General features: G+C 48.4%; 1 long non-coding RNA gene across 18 annotated transcripts in view; it reads left to right on the top strand.

Moving 5' to 3' along the window:
* Positions 1 to 532: 532 nt before the first annotated feature.
* LOC129559830 (uncharacterized) overlaps positions 533 to 19,837 on the top strand; it is a 229,023-nt gene continuing 209,718 nt past the window's right edge. For 12 of the 18 annotated variants that reach the window (XR_016039364.1, XR_016039363.1, XR_008686662.2 and 9 more), the window contains exon 1: positions 533 to 748. This is a non-coding gene — a long non-coding RNA (uncharacterized LOC129559830). Of the gene's footprint in view, positions 749 to 1,754; positions 2,014 to 19,096; positions 19,215 to 19,837 lie in introns of those variants that run through there. The other 6 variants (XR_016039355.1, XR_016039354.1, XR_016039359.1 and 3 more) reach the window with 6 other exon arrangements.

Below are 19,837 nucleotides of genomic sequence, written 5' to 3'. Positions count from 1 at the left end.
TCGGATCTCTAGAGACAGAGCTAAGCCAGGGTCTACTGCGCGGAGAGCTCCCATCTCAAAGCATCTCTGTCCATCTTATTTCCTAAAGTCGCCTTCCACATCTGGCAAGTGGGAAGACTCCAGGAAGCTGGGGTGGGAGGGTTGGGGTGTGTGTGTGAGTGGGGGAGGAGGGCAGCTGAAAGCGCCGCACGCAAGTGAATGGGCACCATCGCGGAGATCGAGCTGACTCTCCCCGGGCCGCGGTGCCAACGCAGCCAGGACCCCCCAGCCCGGTGCGGAGCGCGCCCTCCCCCGCGCCATCGGGGCCCGCGGCGGCCGGGCCCCCCCAGCCTCAGCGCGCGGCCCTCGGCGGCTGGGTGCCCGGAGCTGCTCCGGCCGCGGGCGGAGGGCCGCGCGGGGCGGCGCGCAGGGCGGCGGGGGGCGCCGGCCGAGCCGGGCAGAGGCCGCACGCGGCCGGCCGGGCGGCGCGCGCTTTCCCCTCCCCCGCGGCCCGGAGCGCGAGCCGCCGTGACGTCAGGGCCGCCCGCCAGCCCCGTGCTCCGGCGGGCAGAGCGCGTGCGGCCGCCGAGCACATGGACCCGCGGGCCGGGCGGCCTCGGGGCGGCGGGGCCCGGGGGAGGGCGAGGGGCCGCGAGCGAGGATGAGCCCGGGCACGCCCCCGCCCCGGCCCCCCTCGGGTGGATTTCCACGCGGGAGGGATGTCGGCGGTCCCGGTGACCTGCGGAGACCCGTTTGGAACCACCTTTCAGTAAGTTACAATTCTGTCCTCCGCCTTTCTGGAGAGTCGGCAGCCTTGGCCTTGCAGGGAGGGATGCGCGGTGGGCAGCGGGACCGGGGGAAAGAGCTTTCAGATCTCAACGTGTTTGTTAACCGTGCACTTTCCTCATCTCCAGACTCGAGACTGGCAGCGAGTGTGGGGCGTTTTGGGGCGGGGGGAGGAGGGGAAGAGGGTGACATCAAATAGCCCTTGCAGAGAGATGATTCCGGATTTGTGGTCTTGATGAAAGTATTTATTGTCTAACCTCCAAATATAGACCCCCTCCGGTCAGTACTGATTGGGATTTCTCAGACAAGGTCCGGAGGCCCGCTTTGCTAACTGGAAGCTAACTGAACCATATGATATGCCCTCCATCCTTGGCCCATCTCCCCACCCCCCACCCCCAACTCCCCAGCAAGGTGATTTCCGAAAACTCAGCAACTCTGGTTTTGGAAACTTTCTCTTCTTGTGCATTGCATTTACTGATTTTCCGGGTGCCCCACACCCTCATCCTGGTGATTCTATTTGTATGGATTGTTGGTTTATTTAGGTTTACCCTCCCGAGGCTAATGTGCTTTTGTTTATGCCAGCGTTTGTGGTCTAAGCGTAGACTTTCGGGAAGGGCAACCATGAGGGTGCATGTGTTCCCTGTGCAGATATTTTCCCGAGAGTTGGCAGGCATGGAATATTCTGTTCACTCGAGCCCCTGACTTCAGGCCCGTCTGTAAGATGAGAGAATAGAGGAAATCCCTAAGTGAGGGGTTTGGGGGAGAAGAGGGTGAGGTATGGGTGTTTCTTTTCCGTCTTCTGTTTTCCAAAGAGAGGCTGGTGGCCCCTCTCGCATCCCCCCTCCCCCACCACTTTGCGTCCTGGCTCCTGGAGCTGCTTCGTTATTGGAGCAAAGCGGGAAGAAACGTGTGTTTGTGTGTGGTGGGTGGGCGGAGGCTCTGAGGAGGTGGGACTGTCTGCTGCGCTGCTTGTTATAGGGTGTTGCAGCCCTCTTTTGCATTCTGGCAGTGACAAGTTCAGGCTTGTTCATCTGACACAGTCCTGTGGTCACAGCGATTCTGTCTGAAGCTTTAACCAATGGAGAAGGGTGTTGGATGGATCCTCTGAACACTCAGTGGGACTTCCTGAAAGATTTATTAGGAGAAAAACCTTCCTGGAAGCAGCAGCAGAGCAAGTCCAGAGTGGCTGGGCTGGGCAACAGCCTCCTGGCCTGATTGCCACTGTTTGGGAGCAATTACATCCTGGAGGTGAGGAGTACCTCGTGGTCTGAGGCCTTGGTACGGGGTGACTGGGATTCCATGGATGGGTCTGGTGATGGCAAGGCTGAAAGGGTCTGGGGCGGATCATAATGCTGTCCCCAGTGAATTCCCGAGGCGGGGGGGATTTGTTCTGTGGTCATTTTTGTTTTGCCTGGTGAAGGGTGACATTTTTTTGTTATTGTTGGTTTACTGACTCTGAGTGCAGAATTTTGCATCATCCAGGCTTCTCTTGAAAAGGAGAAGAAATCAGTTTCTTTTTCTGATTGATTCCCTCCCACCCCCAGCACATGCTGTCTGGGCTTGCCCTTTCTATCTGGGGCTAGAGCTTCTCTGGGCTGGAAAGAGGGAGTTCTTTTTGATTCTGTAATATCAGACAGACCCTAATCCCCCGAAACTGATTTGTGAGTTTGCTGATCTAAAAACTGGATAAATTCTCAACAGCCACATTCAGCTGATCTCTTGTGCTTTAGCTTTTTCTTTTCCTCCTGAATGGCAGTCAAGCAGGCAGGCTGGGTTTCAGAGCCTGTGTCCCAGGGCTTTCTGCCTGCCTGGGAGGGACATTTTTTCTCAGCTCAACTAAAGAGCCTCCCGGATGATATTTATTCCTCTTTGTGTGAGTTTCCCTGAAAGTGGTGATACCGATGGCAGGTGGTTGAGCCTTCCCTGTGGGAGCAAGGACCTTGGATGGTTGCTGGTGTTTCCTCAGCGAGGTAGCCTTAGGCCTGCTAAAGGCTGCGCTTCTCTGTGTGTTTTAGGTGTCAGATGGCCTCTGGATGCTCAAGCTTTTTCTTTTGTATTTCCTGTCCTCGTTGGCTATGGACATGGTGTTCTCCCCACCCACCCCCTTTAAAAAAGAAAAAAACAAAAACAAAAAAAAAACTCTGGATGCAGGTTTGTGATCTCTTTAAGAAATCAGGATTGTTCCTGCACATACCCTGTGTCAGTGGGGGGACTCCTGACCCAAAATGGAATAATTTTGACTGTGGATGAGCCCCACTGATGGTCATTTCTACCTTTTCCCTAAAAAACATCAGGAGTTTGAGGCCTTACAGGAGGCACTGCCAAGATGGGTCCTTTGATGGACTCTGCCTCTGTCTCTTGTATTTTTCTCGTCCCAACTAATTTAAGACTCTAATAACAATAAAAGTAAATAATCATAATGGTAGTGTAGGAGTTTCTTTCTTCCCCTCCCCACCCCCTGTTTTTTTTTGCTATGCCACGTGGCATGCAGGATCTCAGTTCCTCCACTAGGGATGGAACCCTTGCCCCTTGCAGTGGAAGCATGGAGTCTGAACCACTGTACCGCCAGGGAATTCCCAATAATAGTAGTAGTTTTTGTAATAACACTGAAATCTTATATCAGGCCAAGCTTGTTCTTCCCATTTTATGCTTCCAGTAGCCTCAGCAAGGCAGTTACAGTGACGTGTCCAGCAGCGGTGGGGTTCTGGTGGGCCTGCCTCGAAACGCTGTATGTTTGTTATTCATATAACCTCCCTTTGTGTTGTTGTTTAATTGCCAAGTCGTGTCTGACTCTTCGTGACCCCGTGGACTCTAGCCCGCCAGGCTTCTCTGTCCATGGGATTTCAAAGGCAAGAATACTGGAGTGGGTTGCCATTTCCTTCTTCAGGGGATCTTCCCGACCCAGGGATTGAACCCGGGTCTCTGGTATTGGCCACCTGGCAAGCTACCTGGGAAGATAGAATTATTGTTATCATCACTGTTTTGCAGATGGGGAGCCCACAGGTCTGATCAAGGATCCCCTCATCCCCCACCCTCAGGTCACACAGCCACGGAGTGGCAGAGACACCCGGATTTGCACTGGCTATCTGACTCCCCAGGCCCACTCTAGAAGTCAGAGGACCATGAAACTAAAGACAGACGAAGATGTTGCTCTGCCTGGAGCAGGAGGGTCAAGCTCATTCTCCAGTCGTCCCTCCTTGCCCAGGCACAAAGAGAAACCCCACACCTCGTGTGAAGACACTGCCTTCCCAGACTGCTGGCCTGGGTGGGCTCAAGAACCCACGAGAGTGGGGCTTCAGTGCTTAGAAAATTCTAAACTGGAGAGTCTGGGCACCTCCGGGGCCAGGGGCCAGCCTCCATCTTGGTGCAGAATCTATGAGCTTTTGCAGAAAGCTGTATCCAGGTGTCCCACCTGGCTCTGTGACCAACATTTATTACTAACAACATTCACAGCAGATGGGAGATAGAGCTGTTTCTGCAAATGATCACAGACCCTCCACCTCCACGACCTGCCCCTGCCTCCACGATCCCGAGTACCTTCCTCTCTCCTGGGTGTGTTTTGGTCCCGTAGCCACCCTAACAATACAAAGATTGTACTGTCCCAACCTCGTCCTGAAAAACAAAAACAATGCCAGCCCATAAACCCAAGATTCACAGTCACGAGACCCAAATGGTCTCGGTTATTTTTTTAATTTCAGAGTTCTGAATTTTTTAAATTTTCTCTTCCTCTTTTTTTTTTTTGTCTTCTTTTTTTGAAGGGGGGAGGCAAGGAGTAGGGGTAGTGTTGTTTAGTTGGTGCCCGGTGGGTAATCAGAGCCCCTGTTACATCTGTTTATCTGTTTCTTTTCCCTCTTGGACCACGAACTTCTTGGGAGCAACAAAGGAGTAGGGATGGGCTTGGGGGGAGGGTGGTTGGTTTCATCCCGTGGCTCTCATAGCCCTGAGACTGGCTCGCAGGTGGCTATCGAAGGACTACTTTATTTTTAAGTAAACAAGCCGTGCCCGTCCATCAAGTCATCGTCTTCTTTAAATGTGGAGCAGCCCATCAGGATGGGAGGCAGAGGGTTTGCCCCCCGAGGGAGGAGATTCTGAAGAAAGGAAGCTGGAAAGCAGTAGAAGGCAGCTGGGACGGCTGAGGGGTAGTGCAGACCCGGGTTACTGTGGGGCAGGTTACGCCACCTCTGTGAGCCTGTGTCCTCACCTGTGAGATGGGCACGATAAAGCACCACCTTCTGCCCTGCCTGGGAGGAGGAAATAGAGGATGCCCATCAGGCAGGCTTTCAGCAGGGTGCCTGGGCGCCTTCTTAGCCCTCAGCAAAAGGTAGCTGATATCATTACTGTGACAATTACTGGGTTTTATTACTTCCTGTGGCTGCTTGGAGCTGGTGGTTTCTGAATACATTTTAATGTGTCAAAGTAACATTCTGGTTACATAGATCATGAAGTGGCAGTGACTTTACTAGTGTTCTTTGCAAGCCTCTGAACGGAACACTGGCTAATAGAAGAAAGATAAGATATCAGGAGAGATCTCAGAAAGGACAGAAAGCAGAATGTACCCCTCAGCTGGCAGCCTGTTTTTGCAGGTTATTTCAATTCTCACCTGCTACACGGGGAGGAGAATAGTGTCTCCCTCTCAGGCATGATGCAAGAAAAAAAACTTACTTAGCACAGAGGAAGTAAGCTCTTGAGGAAGACAGAAAAAGGATTGTTTTTATTGGTTATTCTTTAGGGCTGTCTGTCTTTCCCTGGCTGTTGTTGTTGTTTAGTTGCTAAGTCATCTCTGACTCTTTGCTACCCCGTGTGCTATATTGCTTCCTAGGGCAATGGCAAGCCACTCCAGTACTGTTGCCTGGAAAATCCCATGGATGGAGGAGCCTGGTGGGCTGCAGTCCGTGGGGTCGCTAAGGGTCGGACACGACTGAGCGACTTCACTTTCACTTTTCACTTTCACACTTTGGAGAAGGAAATGGCAACCCACTCCAGTGTTCTTGCCTGGAGAATCCCAGGGATTGGGGAGCCTGGTGGGCTTCCGTCTATGGGGTCACACAGAGTCGGATATGACTGAAGTGACTTAGCAGCAGCAGCAGCAGCCCGCCAGGCTCCTCTGTTCATGGGATTTGCCAGGCAAGAATACTGGAGTAGGTTTGCCTTTTCCTTCTCCAGGGGATCTTCCTGATTCAGGGATCAGGCTTATGTTTCCTGCATTGGCAGGTGGATTCTTTTACTACTGAGCACCAGGGAAGTCCTCCTTTCATTGGTACATTGGCCCTTAACATTTGCTGCTGTGTTCAGGATGGACTGACTGTGCTGTTCACTTACCGGGCAGTTGCTGTGTAGCAGGCACTGTTCTAGCTCCTGGAGTTCCAGCAGAGAAGCAAAGAGACAAAAACCCTTGCTCTCCTGGTGTTTTCATTCCATCCAAGTCACACAGTAGGGACAGGGTGGTCCCCACAAGGAGGCAGAGAACAGATGGATGTGATACAGGCAAATACTACAGCGACTCCTGACACCCCTGTGTTAATAGATGTGAGGTTCTTAGCACAGAGCTGCATGTGATAGAGACTATGTAAGTGGTGGTTGCTATATTTGTTTTGTTTTCTTTGGTGGCTGCCTCATAAAATAGCATCCTCCCCTCCTCCTGTTTCCATGCCTGAGTCTTAAACTATTGTCTATGGTACTTGTTGTGGACTGAATGTCTTTCTGCAAACTACCTATGTTGAAATACTAACTCCCAGTGTGATGGTATTTGGAGGTGGAGGCTTTGGAAGGTAATTACGGATCAGTTCAGTTCAGCAGCTCAGTCGTGTCCGACTCTTTGCAACCCTATGGACTGTAGCACGCCAGGCTTCCCTGTCCATCACCAACTCCTGGAGCTTGCTCAAACTCATGTCCGTCAATTCGGTGATGCCACCCAACCATCTCAGTCCTCTGTCATCCCCTTCTCCTCTTTTTATGGATTATGGATAGATGAGGTCATTAGGGTGGGGTCTTTATGTGGTGATCAGAAGAATACCAAAGAGCTTTCGTCCTCTTCCTGGCTCTGTGAAAACCCAGCAAGAAAGTAGCTGTTTACAACCCAGAAAGAGAGCTCTCATCAAAATCAGATTGGCCACAACCTTGATCTTGAACTTCTTAGCCTCCAGAACTGTGAGAAATATGTTTCAATCATTTAAGCTACCTGGTCTGTAGTATTTTGTTATGGCAGCCTGAGCAAACTGCGACAGCACTGATCATTCCCTGGTATACTGTGTATCTGTCTTCTCTCCAGAAATTGTCAACTTGGTATGGCTCATGGCTTCATTTATTCATTTCTTAAAAAATTCCTCTGTACTACGCGGCATGTAGGGTCTTAGTTCCCCAAACAGTGATCGAACCTGTGACTCCTGCATTGAAAACTCGGAGTCTTAACCATTGGACCTGGGAAGGTTGAAGCCAGGGAAGTCCCTATTCATTTTCATTAATTCAATACATTGCATACCTGCTCTGTGCCAAGCAGAGTTCTCAGTGTTGGGAATGCGGGAAGGAGCAAAAAAGATGTTGCATGAATGGTGCTTGCATTATAGCTAGAATAGACATCGGAGCAGCAGACACAATAAACTGAGGATATTAACAGTGTATTTGAGGGGAATGTGTTCTGTGGGAACAAGCGGCGCAGGGTCGGGGTCTGGAGTGTTAAGGTCAGTGTTAAGGTGGCTTCAGGGCAGGCTCCTCTGAGAAGCTGATATTGGAGCAGCGTTGAAGGAGGTGAAGGGGTTCGTCTTAGAGGATAGTGTTTGAGCCCAGGGAAGAGCCAGGTTAGAGGCCGAGGGCAGGGCTGGACTGTGAGATGGGGGAGCAAGATGAAGAATGAACTGGAGTGGTGTGAGCGAGGCGGACAGAGGTAGAAGGGGAGCCTCCCTTTGGCGGTGCTGCTTGTAACGCCTCTCGGCCTTCCTATAAGATGCTGTCTGTACACAGTAAAATGGGGAGCCACGGAAGGGTTTTAAACAGAAAGCTGATTTGGGCTGATTTAGCTTTTTCCTTAAAAAATTTTTTTTTGGCTGTGCTGGGTCTTCACTGCTGTGCCAGGGCTTTTTCTCTAGGTGTGGTGTAAGGGCTTCTCAGTGCTTATGGGAAGCAGCTTTAATGACCAGGCAGAAGTGATCTGAATGGGTCCTGCTAACCCTGGGATTGTAGCTGAGGACTAACTTCCCAAATCTACATTTAGAACGATAACAAACTCTACAGAGGGTGGATCTTAGAAGGGAGGTGCCTGAAATGGCCCTGGGTGGACAGAACTGTAATTAGGGAAATTGGAATTATCTTTTTTACAGATTAAAAAAAAAAAAGCCTATCTCTAAACATCTGAGGGGACAAGTCTATAAAGATAAGTGTTATTTCTTGAGTTAAATGTAATCACTGTTTTGTCTTTACTGTGTTTTTTTTTAAAAACAGTTATAATTATGGTATGTACGTTTATGTCTGAACTTTTAAGTTGTAAGCACTCCTGAACATTATTACATATGCTTTTGTCTGTGTGATTTTTGGGAGGGGTGTGAAGGTGTCATGCAGTATGTGGGATTCAGGATCTTAGTTCCCTGACCAGGGACTGGACCTGTGCCTCCTGCAGTGGAAGCTCAGAGTCCTAACCACTGGACTGCTGGGGAAGTCTCTGTCCATGGCATTTTTATATAATATATTATAAAATAATATAATATAAAACAATATATTAAATTATAAAATATTATAAATTATAAAATATAATATAAATCTTTATAAATATATATATTTATATTTTTCATTTAATTTTTTGGGATAAATCCCCAGTCCTGGGACTATTGCATCATAGTACAGTAGAGTGTTAGTCCTCTTATCCGACCCTTTGCAACCCCATGGACCGAAGCTCACTAGGTTTTTCTGGCCATGGAATTCTCCAGGCAAGAATAGTGGAGTGAGTTGCCATTCCCTTCTCCAGGGGACCTTTGAGATCCAGGGATCAAATCCAGTCTCTTGCATTGCAGGCAGGTTCCTCACTATCTGAGCCACCAGGGAAGCGCATTGCACCATAGCATCTCAGTATTTTAAAGTTTGAGGTAAATGTTGCAACTCATGAGATTTGTACCAAAGCCAAACTCGCTCTTATCTGTAGAGACATCTGGTGTCTATTGCTGTCCATGATGCGCTGTGTCATGAGCCATTATGTATAGTGTGCATTATGTGCATATGTCCATATACGTCATATGCACCTGTATTAGCTTTTTCTTAACTTCCATTTATTTAGCAGGTATCTGTGGGATCGCTGTTGTGTACCAGGCACTGCTCAAGGTTTTGGATCTTCAGCAGTGATCACAACAGATACGGTACCAGTTCTAAAGGAGCTTATTACTTAGTGGGGAGACAAGCAAACATACACCAAAGTGTAAGGAATATGAAAGAATATGAAATAGAATAATATGGAAGAGAGTTTGTATGAGATGAAGGGATTCACACTGAAATGCTACATTTGAGTAAAGTATGAAGATTTTGGGGAAGTTAACCAAAGAAGGAGAAAAGCACAAAGGAAAAGGTAATGGTTGATAAAGATGAAAATAGTAAAGAAAAAAGGAATATGTAAGTTAAAAAAAAAAGCTTTAATAATAAAGAAGAGTTCCCCAAAGTCAATAACAAACCAAACAGCCTCATAGCAAAGTGAGTAAAAGATATGAATAAACAGTTCTCAAAAGAAAAAAGCAGAATGGCCAATACACGTGAAAAGATTACGAATCTCCCTAATATAGCTGCGTGTGTTGAGGTCTGATCTGTTGATAGTAGAATCTACTATTTTTTAGTAGGTAGTGGTAGGCAGTTCAATAAATGCACACAACTCTGTAACATAGTCTTGGAATCATCACCATCAACATCAAGAACATCTCCATCACCCCCCAAACATCCCTTCTGCTTCTTTGTAGTCAGTCTCCTCCCTGGTCCCCAGCTTTTAACAACCACGAATTTGTTTCCTGGCCTCACGGTTTTGTCTTTTGCTTATAAGTGCGATCATCCAGAATGTAGTTCTTTGAGTCTGGTTTCTCTCATGCATGTGAGCTCTTCCATGTTCTGTGTGTCAGTCGTTTGGTGGATTAGATTGCAGGCTAGTGTCCTGTTCTCTGGATATGCCACTGTTTCTGTACCCATCTTCCACCGGGAGGGCACTTGAGTTGTTTCTGGGGCACATTTTTTCCCGTATTTCAAAATGTGCCCGAAATAGGAGGTCTGACTCAAGTCTTGGGAAGGCTGTGTGTGGCCTGGGGTCCCCTGACTCAGCTAGCGAATGTGAGGTCACTTGAAAGACCAACTGGCAGCTTGCAATGAAATTGAAAACACATGTGCAGCCCTACGCCTTGGTATATTTGAGAATTCACAGCTCATGTTCTGTATTATTGAAGGATACTTAGAGGTGGGTGTGAATGTCTAAAAAAAATGGAAGGATCTAGATCAAACTCACTCTCATCCTCCTGGGAGGGAGAAGAGGATGAAGCAGATGGTGTGCTTTGTAGAGGAAGACTATAGACACATGTATCACTTAGGCATTTTGAAACTATATAGTAAGGAAAGCAGCCTGGATGCATCCATGACCTTGTGCTCATGGTCATAAATTCAAGCTTCTTTGTTGTTGTTTAGTCACTAAGTCATGTCCGACTCTAGAGACTCCATGGACTGCAGCCTGTCAGGCTCCTCTGTCCATGGAATTCTCCAGGCAAGAATACTGGAGTGGGTTGCCATTTCCTTCTCCAGGGCATCTTCCTCACCCAGGGTTTGAACCCCTGTCTCCTGTGTCCTGCACTGCAGGCTCTTCTTTACCGCTGAGCCACTAGGGCTAGATATTACCCGATAGTCCACTTAAGTTGTAATTCATTCAGTGGGGGCCAGGGCAGCCTTGGGATCATTCAGCCAATCATCTCAGAGATTTCGAGGAGAGATCATTCCTGTCCTTGTGGTGTATTGCTTCTTACAAAACAGATGATTGATTGCATTTGGTCCAAGAAACAAACCTGTGACGTGAAGGCCAGACTGACCTGGCCAGGTTGACAATCAGAGGACACCTCTGGTGGGGATGGCATCCTGCTCATCAGCCTGGCAGGGCCGCCTTCCCCTCAGAGCATGGGGGGCGGGGGTGTATGGAGGGAGGTCAGTAGAGAGAGATGGTCTCCCGAAAGGGCTCTTGAAGTAGGAGGGCTACCCCCTGGCCTTTGCTCGAGCCTCCGCTGTCTTCTCCCTATGCCTCAAGGGTGGCCCTAGGAAGTATCTCTTCCCTGTCATTTGCCTGGACAGTCCGTACGTGCTTTTTCGATTGCAGACACTCCCCGCATACTTAGGGATGCCGAAGGATGGGGGCGATCACTGTGTCAGTCCTGGTAACGTGTGGAGGTGGTCTTGGCAGCCACGCCTGAGACAGCACCCTACCATCTCTGCGTTTTATACTTGAGCAGTTGCTGAAACCTTTGACCTGTGACCCTGCACTCTCTCCATTTTGGTCTAGCAGCTCGACCTGACATCACTGGCTCCAGAATGCACCCACCCCCTCACCCCCCACCCCCAAAGCATCCACCACCGGCTCCCCAGATGGCTCCCTGCTTCCCTGCCTGCCTTCCTCCTGGCTTTCAAAAGGGCAAACTAGACCCTAAGACTCAATGACTTAAAAGCTTTTAATGGCTTCCCATTATGAGTTTGAGTACCTGCTGTATAATAGACCCTCTATAGATTGAATTGCTGAGGGATGTGGACCTGTGGATCTTGGCTAAGGACCCCGCTTTCACCAACCCTTCAGGCTGAGTGCTTCCTGCCAGATGGTTGCCTCTGCTTGGAGCAGAAGGGAGGCTTGTCTGATCAGAGGCAGCTGGGGAATGTGGGGTCTGCTTGAGAAAGGTTTGGAATGATGTGATTCTTTTCGAGGATGGGTGCATGCAGATTTACTTCTGACATCCGTGTCTCATCCAGCTGGGGAAACGCAACAGGTTTCAGTTCCTTACCTCACTTCGTCTCCAAACTCCTACTGAGGCTTTCTGACTCAGCTTGGAGGTCACCTCCTCCAGGAAGCATGCCTTCATCCCCTCCAGGAAGCCTTCCTTCATCCCCTCCCCACACCCTGAGTTATGACAGCTCACATCCCATTGTTTTGGGTTGCGGCCATGGGTTCCCATCAGGGCTTGCAGACTCAGCTGCTTAGGAAGATGAGGAAATGATATAAATGCACCGTGTGGACTCAAAGGGGCACAGTAGGATGTGTGTGGACTAGCCCACAACTGGTCCCCTCTCCAAACCCGGCAGTTGCTTTTTGAGTCCAGCTTCTTCTTCCCACCTCCCCGTTTCTCCCAGGCCACAGAGGCGATTCAGTGTTGCTGGACCTTCTACTTGTGAAAGAGAAGCCAGGGATTTTTTTTTTTTTTTTAAGGAAAGTTCTAATTTTCAAATGTTTCCATTTAGATTTTTGAAGACCCCTCACAGGTCAGCCTAAACATGTGAGGGCCAGCTGTGGCCCCCAGGCCAGCAGTTTGCAACCCCTGCTTATGGCTCTCCCTGTCCCGTTGCATAGGTTCCACCAGACAGGACAGGCTCTTTGCTGTGCCCCCAGCACCTCACAGGCTGCAGGCTCGGCTTGGTGGGCTTAAACCCTTATGGACTTAAGTACTGCAGCAGAGTGCCTCCTGCGTACATGTGATTCACTTTCTTCCCCTTAAACCTGTTTGCACATGATGCTATTCTGGGTTGCTTCTTCAGTCCCTTGATTGCTTTTGTGATAGGCTGTGTGTCCTGGAAAAGTAATAATTTCCTAGATGTTGACTGCTCTTTTCCTTTTTCCCTTCCCTCTCCGCCCCCTCAACACATGTTGGCCTTTTTTTTTTTTTTTTGTGGAGTAAGCCAGACCTTTTGTATCCTGCTGGGCTCCAAAGTGTTGGTCGGCTGTTACTAGGCAGTGGTGGTTTCCGGCCAGCTCACTGATGTTTGCCCTCGAAGCTGGTGAGCCTTTGCTGATTTCCATCAGAGGAAAGTACATGCTTTTCAGATTTCTCTTTGTTCAGGTGAGCCATCACCGCCAAGTTACTTGAAGAAACAAACCGATCCAGGAGAAAGCAAAGCCCTCCCCGCATCTTGTGCAGTGTTTCCGTCCTGTCATCTTTCTTCACACTATGGAGGCAAAATTCATTAAGGATGTGACTGGGAGCTCTAAGAATTCTAAAGAATCTGTCTGCCACTGCCAGAGATGCAGGAGACACAGGTTCGATCCCTGCATCGGGAAGATCCCCTGGAGGAGGGAATGACAACCCATGACAGTATTCTTGCCTGAAACAGCTCATGGACAGAGGGGCCTGGTGGGCTACAGTTCAAAGGGTCAAGGAGAGTCAGACACGACTGAGCGACTGAGCATACACGTCTGGAAACTCTAGGAGTGAATATGTGCCTGTAACTGGCCAAGGCTCTTGGGGAATAAAAAAGAACCATGGGTTTGATAGTTTGGTAGGTGCATCCTTGCCTCTGGAGATGCAGAGGGCGAGGGCAGAGCCACCACCGCTGATGATTCTGCGGTAGTGCAGTTACGGTGTCGCATCACAGTCCTTATTCAGCGTTATTAGGAGCTACAGTAAAATGACTTCATGGAGTTATTAAGCCCTGACTCTATGCTGTTGTTAAGAACTTGTCCACATTAATCCATGTAATAACTCTGAACTAATTACATAGAAAACTCACGGTGGAACAGTGCCATTCAGTCACCTGGGATTTACTGCTTGTCACTTGCGGGCACTGTGCTGAACTCGTAGCTACACTTGGGGATCCCTCTAAGAACCCCCACCTCCTAGTCCAGTGCAGGAAAACAGACGTATGCTTTTCGCACATGGCGACAACACCAGGGTGAAGTCTGGTTCTCAGAGGTGGACAGAGTGATGCTGGTGCTCGGGGGTTGAAGTAGTTGAGGACCTGGTTTGGCTTCAGGTGGCAGATGCCTTAGATGGGCCCACAAGGACAGGACGACTGAGGTCCAGCTGCTCTGGGACGCCTCTTCTAGAGGAGGTGAGCCCAGCAATGGGATTGGTGAATGGCAGAAAGAGACGGCTGTGCCTGTTGTAGAAGGGTTGCAGTCTCTGTTTCTTATTTCTGAATGGAAGCACTATCTCCTGCCTCTGGTGGGTTGTGAGGATTTGGAGTAAAAATAATGGTATGGTTGATAACAACAGCCAGCACCCTGAGAGCCCACGGTATGATGGGTACAATGCCGAGGGCTTCCCTTCCATTATTCCATGTATGCTCAGCAGCTCCTTGTGGAATAGAAACCATCATCAACCCCATTTTTCAGATGGGACAAACTGAGGCTCAGAGACATCAATTGACTTGCCCAGGTTCACACAGCTGTTAAAAGGTAGGCTGGAACCCAGGTCAGCATGCAAAGACTGGATTTGGAACTAATCCATTAACCAATCTCTTATCTACTAACTCTATACCCAGAAAGTATGAATATGAATTCTTTTCCCTAGAGGAAGTTTGTCTTTATTTCCAGCCCCACTTTCCCATTCCCTGTTTCTTCATACCTCAAAAGGGTATGCAGTTTTGACTGCAAGTTTTAGCTATGATAACTCCACATCTCTGGTGCTAAATTAGACAATCTCTGGATAGAGATTCAGAGAGAAAAGGGGAAAGTGAAACGAGCAGTTGTCCTAGGTGATGTGAGTTACAGTAAAAGGGCTTCTAGGTTTTATTTTTTCTGTGCCGTACACCCATTTTAATTATACCTAGAAATTGGTTGTCTTGAGCAAGAGTGGGGATGGGGAGGATGGTGAATAGATTGACAAAGAAGCTCCGATGGGGAGGAAAACTGTTAGGTACCCAGACCAGCACTCTTTTCTCTTGCTCTGCTCATTATCATAATATAAGCTTCAGACAGCGTGGGTGATTCTGTCTTCTCAGACTCTGACCGCAGAATGTCCGGTTGGAACCTCAGCTCAGTCACTAGGGAGCTTCAAATCTCTGTGCCTCAGTTTCTTCATCTGTCAAATGGGAATAACAGCCTTGCTGTTCTGGGATGGTTAAGAGGATTAAATGAGTGAATACATAAAGTCCCTGACTTTGCCCAGTTTTTTTTTTTTTTAACCTTTCAATGTCAATCTGTGCCTTCTTGGGGAGATCATGCATTATAAATGATCATTGGTGTGGCTCTCAGATCCTTAAGTTCTTCCAGCGGCAGAATCGTCTTGGTGAAACCTAGGTTAGATCCTATAAGTCCTGTTCAGAACCCTCCCCTAAGCCTTGGACTCCCTTCGGGTGAGCCCATGCCTGCACTGTGACCTGGTCCAGCTCCGGGACCTGCAACAGTCTGCCGCCCCCACCCCCCACCCTCCACTGTCACTGGCCCTGTGGCTTCTCCACCTCCAGTGTCACTCATCCGGCCAGCTCGTCCTGGTCCTCTGAGCTGTTTTGTTTCCCTGTTTACTACCTGCCGTGGTGTAAAGTCCAGTCTGAGTTATCTGTCTTGCCTGCTTTCTGTAGCCCCCAGTAGAAAATAAGCCTCAAGGGACTTTTGTTCACTTTATTGTCTTCCATTTTCCCCAATGTCCAGCTCAAGGATCATTGGCTGAGTGAATGAATACAAATGATCTTTGCATTTTAGTCTGACAACAGACCTGTGAATTGGGGATTATGAGCTATGTTAGACAGATAGGAAACTGAAAACCATTTCTATAGTAGCTGCATCCTTTTATATCCCCACCAGCCTTGAGTAGGGGCTCCCAAATCTCCACATCCTTGCTAAGACTTGTTATGTTCTTTTTTTAATTTAATTTATAATAACCATCCTAAAAGTATGTAAGTAGTATTTCATAGTGGTGGTGATTTGCATTTCCTTAGTGACTAGTGATGTTGAGCCTCTTTTTATATGCTTATTGGCCTGTTGTATATCTTCTTTGGAGAAATGTATTTTTTTTGTTGTTGTTGAGCTCTTCCTATTTTCTGGATGTGAACCTGTTTTTAGATGATTTGCAAGTGTTTTCTCTTGTTCAGTGGGTTGTCTTTTCACTCTTTTGAAGATGTCCTTTGATGCAGAGGGGTTTTCCATTTTGGTGAACTCTGATTGATTTATTTTTTCTTTTGTTGCTTGTGCTTTTGGTGTGAGGCGCAGACAATTGCTTTTGGGTTTTCCTGGGATCATAGACTTTCAAAATCGGAAGAGATGTCTTTGGCCATGGACCGTTGACTCTCGTCATGCTCGGGGAAGAAATGCTGGTGGTGGGCGGTGAGGAACGTGGCTCCTGGAATGGGATGGCTGCGGGTGCACGCTCGCCTCGGCCTCCTTCTGTTCCTTGTTCATCGTGCAGTGAACTTAACTTCCTTCTGCCTGACTCCTCGGCTGGGAACTGAGCTGAAAAGATCCACCTTAGTTTAAAGTTTAAATGAGATGGTACGCAAAACGTGATGAACTCATCTGGGCTGGAGTGATAACAAACACTGAATAAGCACCCCCTGCCTCTAGCATTGTTCCTTGTGGGCGTTCAGGATCTCTTATACCTGCCCCAGGCTGATGCTGGGGTAGAAACTGATGCCCAGAAGGGTCCTGAAACAGTCCTTGGTCCCATCCAGGTGGACCCAGGACTCCAGGCAAGTTCCAGGTCCAGCTGGGTCCCTGCTCTCCCTCAGGTGGTCTTGACCTCCCCAGGTGGGGTTTCCGCTCGTTTCCATCCATACTTCCCAAGCTCTTCTGCATGGAATGGAGGAATGCCAGGCACCTCCTCCAGTGTCAGCGATATCTCTCAGCTTAGATACCCCCAGCCAGGATAATCCTTTCCAAAACAGATGAACTGACAGATAAACTGGCAGCAGCAGAAGAGAATAGGCTCCCCGGAGAGGCCTCTTCTGACTTGGAAGCCTCCAGGAGGAAAATACTACACGTCATTTCTCCGCTGCTGCCTGCCCTGCCCAGCCTAAATCATGGGAGCAGGGCGGGCGAGTCCCTCTTCCAGGAGAGGGACTCGCTTCGTCAGCACGATTTATTCATTCATTTATGAGACCCGGAGTCTGAGGTTTGTACAACTGGGGGCCTATGCCTGGTGTTTTGAATCATTCTGATACTCCGTAGCAGAGGCCACCCAAAGCCACAAATAATGGCTCACCTGCCTGAGAAGCATAGAAAAACAGCTTAATGGATAAGAGCACAGTATTCTCTTTTGCAGAGCATCGGCCTGAGATATGTCTGCTTTCAAAAGTCTCAGATCTCCCCATCTAGAGTCTTAGGTTCTTCATCTGTAAAATGAAGCAGTTAGTACTACCAACTAGATACTCTATTGAGAGCATTGAATAAGATTTTGTACATTAGCGGCTTCTTCCAGCACCGTGTGTATTAGGTGCTTGGTAAGATTTGATTGTTGACAAAGTAACGTCTCTCTCTCTCTCTTTTTTTTAGACAGCATATTAAAAAGCAGAGACACTACTTTGTCAACAAAGGTCTATCTAGTCAAGGCTATGGTTTTTCCAGTGGTCATGTATGGATGTGAGAGTTGGACTATAAAGAAAGCTGAGTGCCGATGAATTGATGCTTTTGAACTGTCATGTTGGAAAAGACTCTTGAGAGTCCCTTGGACTGCAAGGAGATCCAACCAGTCCATCCTAAAGGAGATCAATCCTGGGTGTTCATTGGAAGGACTGATGTTGAGGCTGAAACTCTAGTACTTTGGCCACCTGATGTGAAGAGCTGACTCATTTGAAAAGACTGATGCTGGGAAAGATTGAGGGCAGGAGGAGAAGGGCAGAGGATGAGATGGTTGGATGGCATCACCGACTCAATGGACATGGGTTTGGGTAGATTCCGGGAGTTGGTGATGGATGGGGAGGCCTGGCGTGCTGTGATTCATGGGGTCGCAAAGAGTCAGACACAACTGAGCAACTGAACTGAACTGACCTGAAGATCTGATTATCAGTATCCAGTTGGCCTGTGAGCCCTGAATAGGAGTGCTGGGTCTCTGGCCTCCAGGAGTTGGCTTACGAAATGTGGGCTGAGTGATCAAAGTTGTTGCGTACTTTCCAGTTTGAAAAGCCCCCTGATATATGTTGCTTTGCTTCTGAAATTTCTATTTTTGGAGTCCAGTCCATGACAATCATCACTTCCTTCCTTCATTCCCTGATCTGCACACTCTTGTCAGCTCTCAAGTAAATAGCTCAGCCTGTGGGCCCACCTCAGAGAGCACTGTGCCTCTATATCTAATCTATGTATTTAATCCTTACAGCAGTGTATGCTGTCAGTATTAATCTCCCCATTTTACAAATGGGAAAACTGAGGCAGAAAGGGAAGTGGCTCTCCAAGGGAACAACCACTAAGTTGCAGGACCAGAACCAGGATTTGAAGCCAGGCAACCTGGAGTACATCAAGGATGTATATTGTCACCCTGCTTATTTAACTTATATGCAGAGTAAATCATGAGGAACGCTGGGCTGGAAGAAGCACAAGCTGGAATCAAGATTGCTGGGAGAAATATCAATAACCTCAGATATGCATATGACACCACCCTTATGGCAGAAAGTGAAGAGGAACTCAAAGGCCTCTTGATGAAAGTGAAAGAGGAGAGTGAAAAGGTTGGCTTGAAGCTCAACATTCAGGAAACGAAGATCATGGTATCTGGTCCCATCACTTCATGGGAAATAGATGGGGAAACAGTGGAAACAGTGTCAGACTTTATTTTTTTGGGCTCCAAAATCACTGCAGATGCTGATTGTAGCCATGAAATTAAAAGACGCTTACTCCTTGGAAGGAAAGTTATGACCAACGTTGACAGTATATTAAAAAGCAGAGACATTACTTTGCCAACCAAGGTCCGTCTAGTCAAGGCTATGGTTTTTCCCATGGTCATGTATGGATGTGAGAGTTGGACTGTGAAGAAAGCTGATTGCTGAAGAATTGATGCTTTTGAACTGTGGTGTTGGAGAAGACTCTTGAGAGTCCCTTGGACTGCAAGGAGATCCAACCACTCCTTTCTAAAGGAGATCAATCCTGGGTTTTCATTGGAAGGACTGATGCTAAAGCTGAAACTGCAATACTTTGGCCACCTCATGCGACGAGTTGACTCACTGGAAAAGACTCTGATGCTGGGAGGGATTGGGGGCAGGAGGAGACGGGGACGACAGAGAATGAGATGGCTGGATGGCATCACCGACTTGATGGACATGAGTTTGAGAGAACTCCGGGAGTTGGTGATGGACAGGGAGGCCTGGTGTGCTGTGATTCACGGGGTCGCAAAGAGTTGGACACGACTGAGCAACTGAACTGAACTGAACGTGCTTTCAGGATCTGAGGGGTCTAACTGGTTTGCTTTCCTGCCTGTTGAGTTCATCTCTCCCTCAGGGCTCCAGGACGTTGATTGTGAAACGAGGAAGAGCTTGGGGGCACTGAGAGAAGTTTACTAATGGGTCCAACTGCCTGGCCCTCAGGATCACAGAGCGGTGGAGGGAAGCCCCCCAAGGTAAGCTGAAGTGGCATAGATGGGAGCAGATGACAGATGGCCCTTAGGTCATCTTCCATCTTTGCTCTGTGCTTGGGACTTAATCAGCACGAGAGGATTACTGGCAGGCTCATTCCATTTACTGTAGCAGGTCAGGTGACCCAGGCAAACACTGCCTTGCAGCCAAGAAACTGATAGCTGTAAAGTCACACCCCACCCAGCAGACAGTCTGGTTTTCATTGCTAGGGTGATGAATTATGCTTCTCAAGGATGAGTACGTCTTCCAGTTGTTACATGTTTTAGATTTTTAGATATTCCTCTGCCGAGGAAGCAGAGAAGGGTGCGTGATGGGGTCTCTTTAAAAGCTGTCACACAGAGACATGGATGGACCTAGAAACTGAAGTAGATCAGAGTGAAGTAGACCAGAAAGAGAAAAACAAATACCGTGTAGTATTGTGTATATGTGGAATCTAGAAACATGGCACAGATGAGCTTACTTGCAAAGCAGAAATAGGGACAGAGATGTGGAGGGCAGATGTGCGGACAGTGAGGGTGGGGCGGGGGAGACGCTGCTGTTAAATTGCCGAGTTGTGTGTGACCTCATGGACTGAAGCACACCAGGCTCCTCTGCCCTCCACTAATTC

This window comes from Moschus berezovskii, chromosome 16 (genome assembly GCF_049115385.1).
Source record: "Moschus berezovskii isolate FMDL1 chromosome 16, NW_MosBer_1.0, whole genome shotgun sequence".
Classification (NCBI taxonomy): Eukaryota; Metazoa; Chordata; class Mammalia; order Artiodactyla; family Moschidae; genus Moschus; species Moschus berezovskii.
The sequence above is the reverse complement of the archived record's forward strand: the minus strand, read 5'-3'. Positions and strand labels throughout refer to the sequence as shown.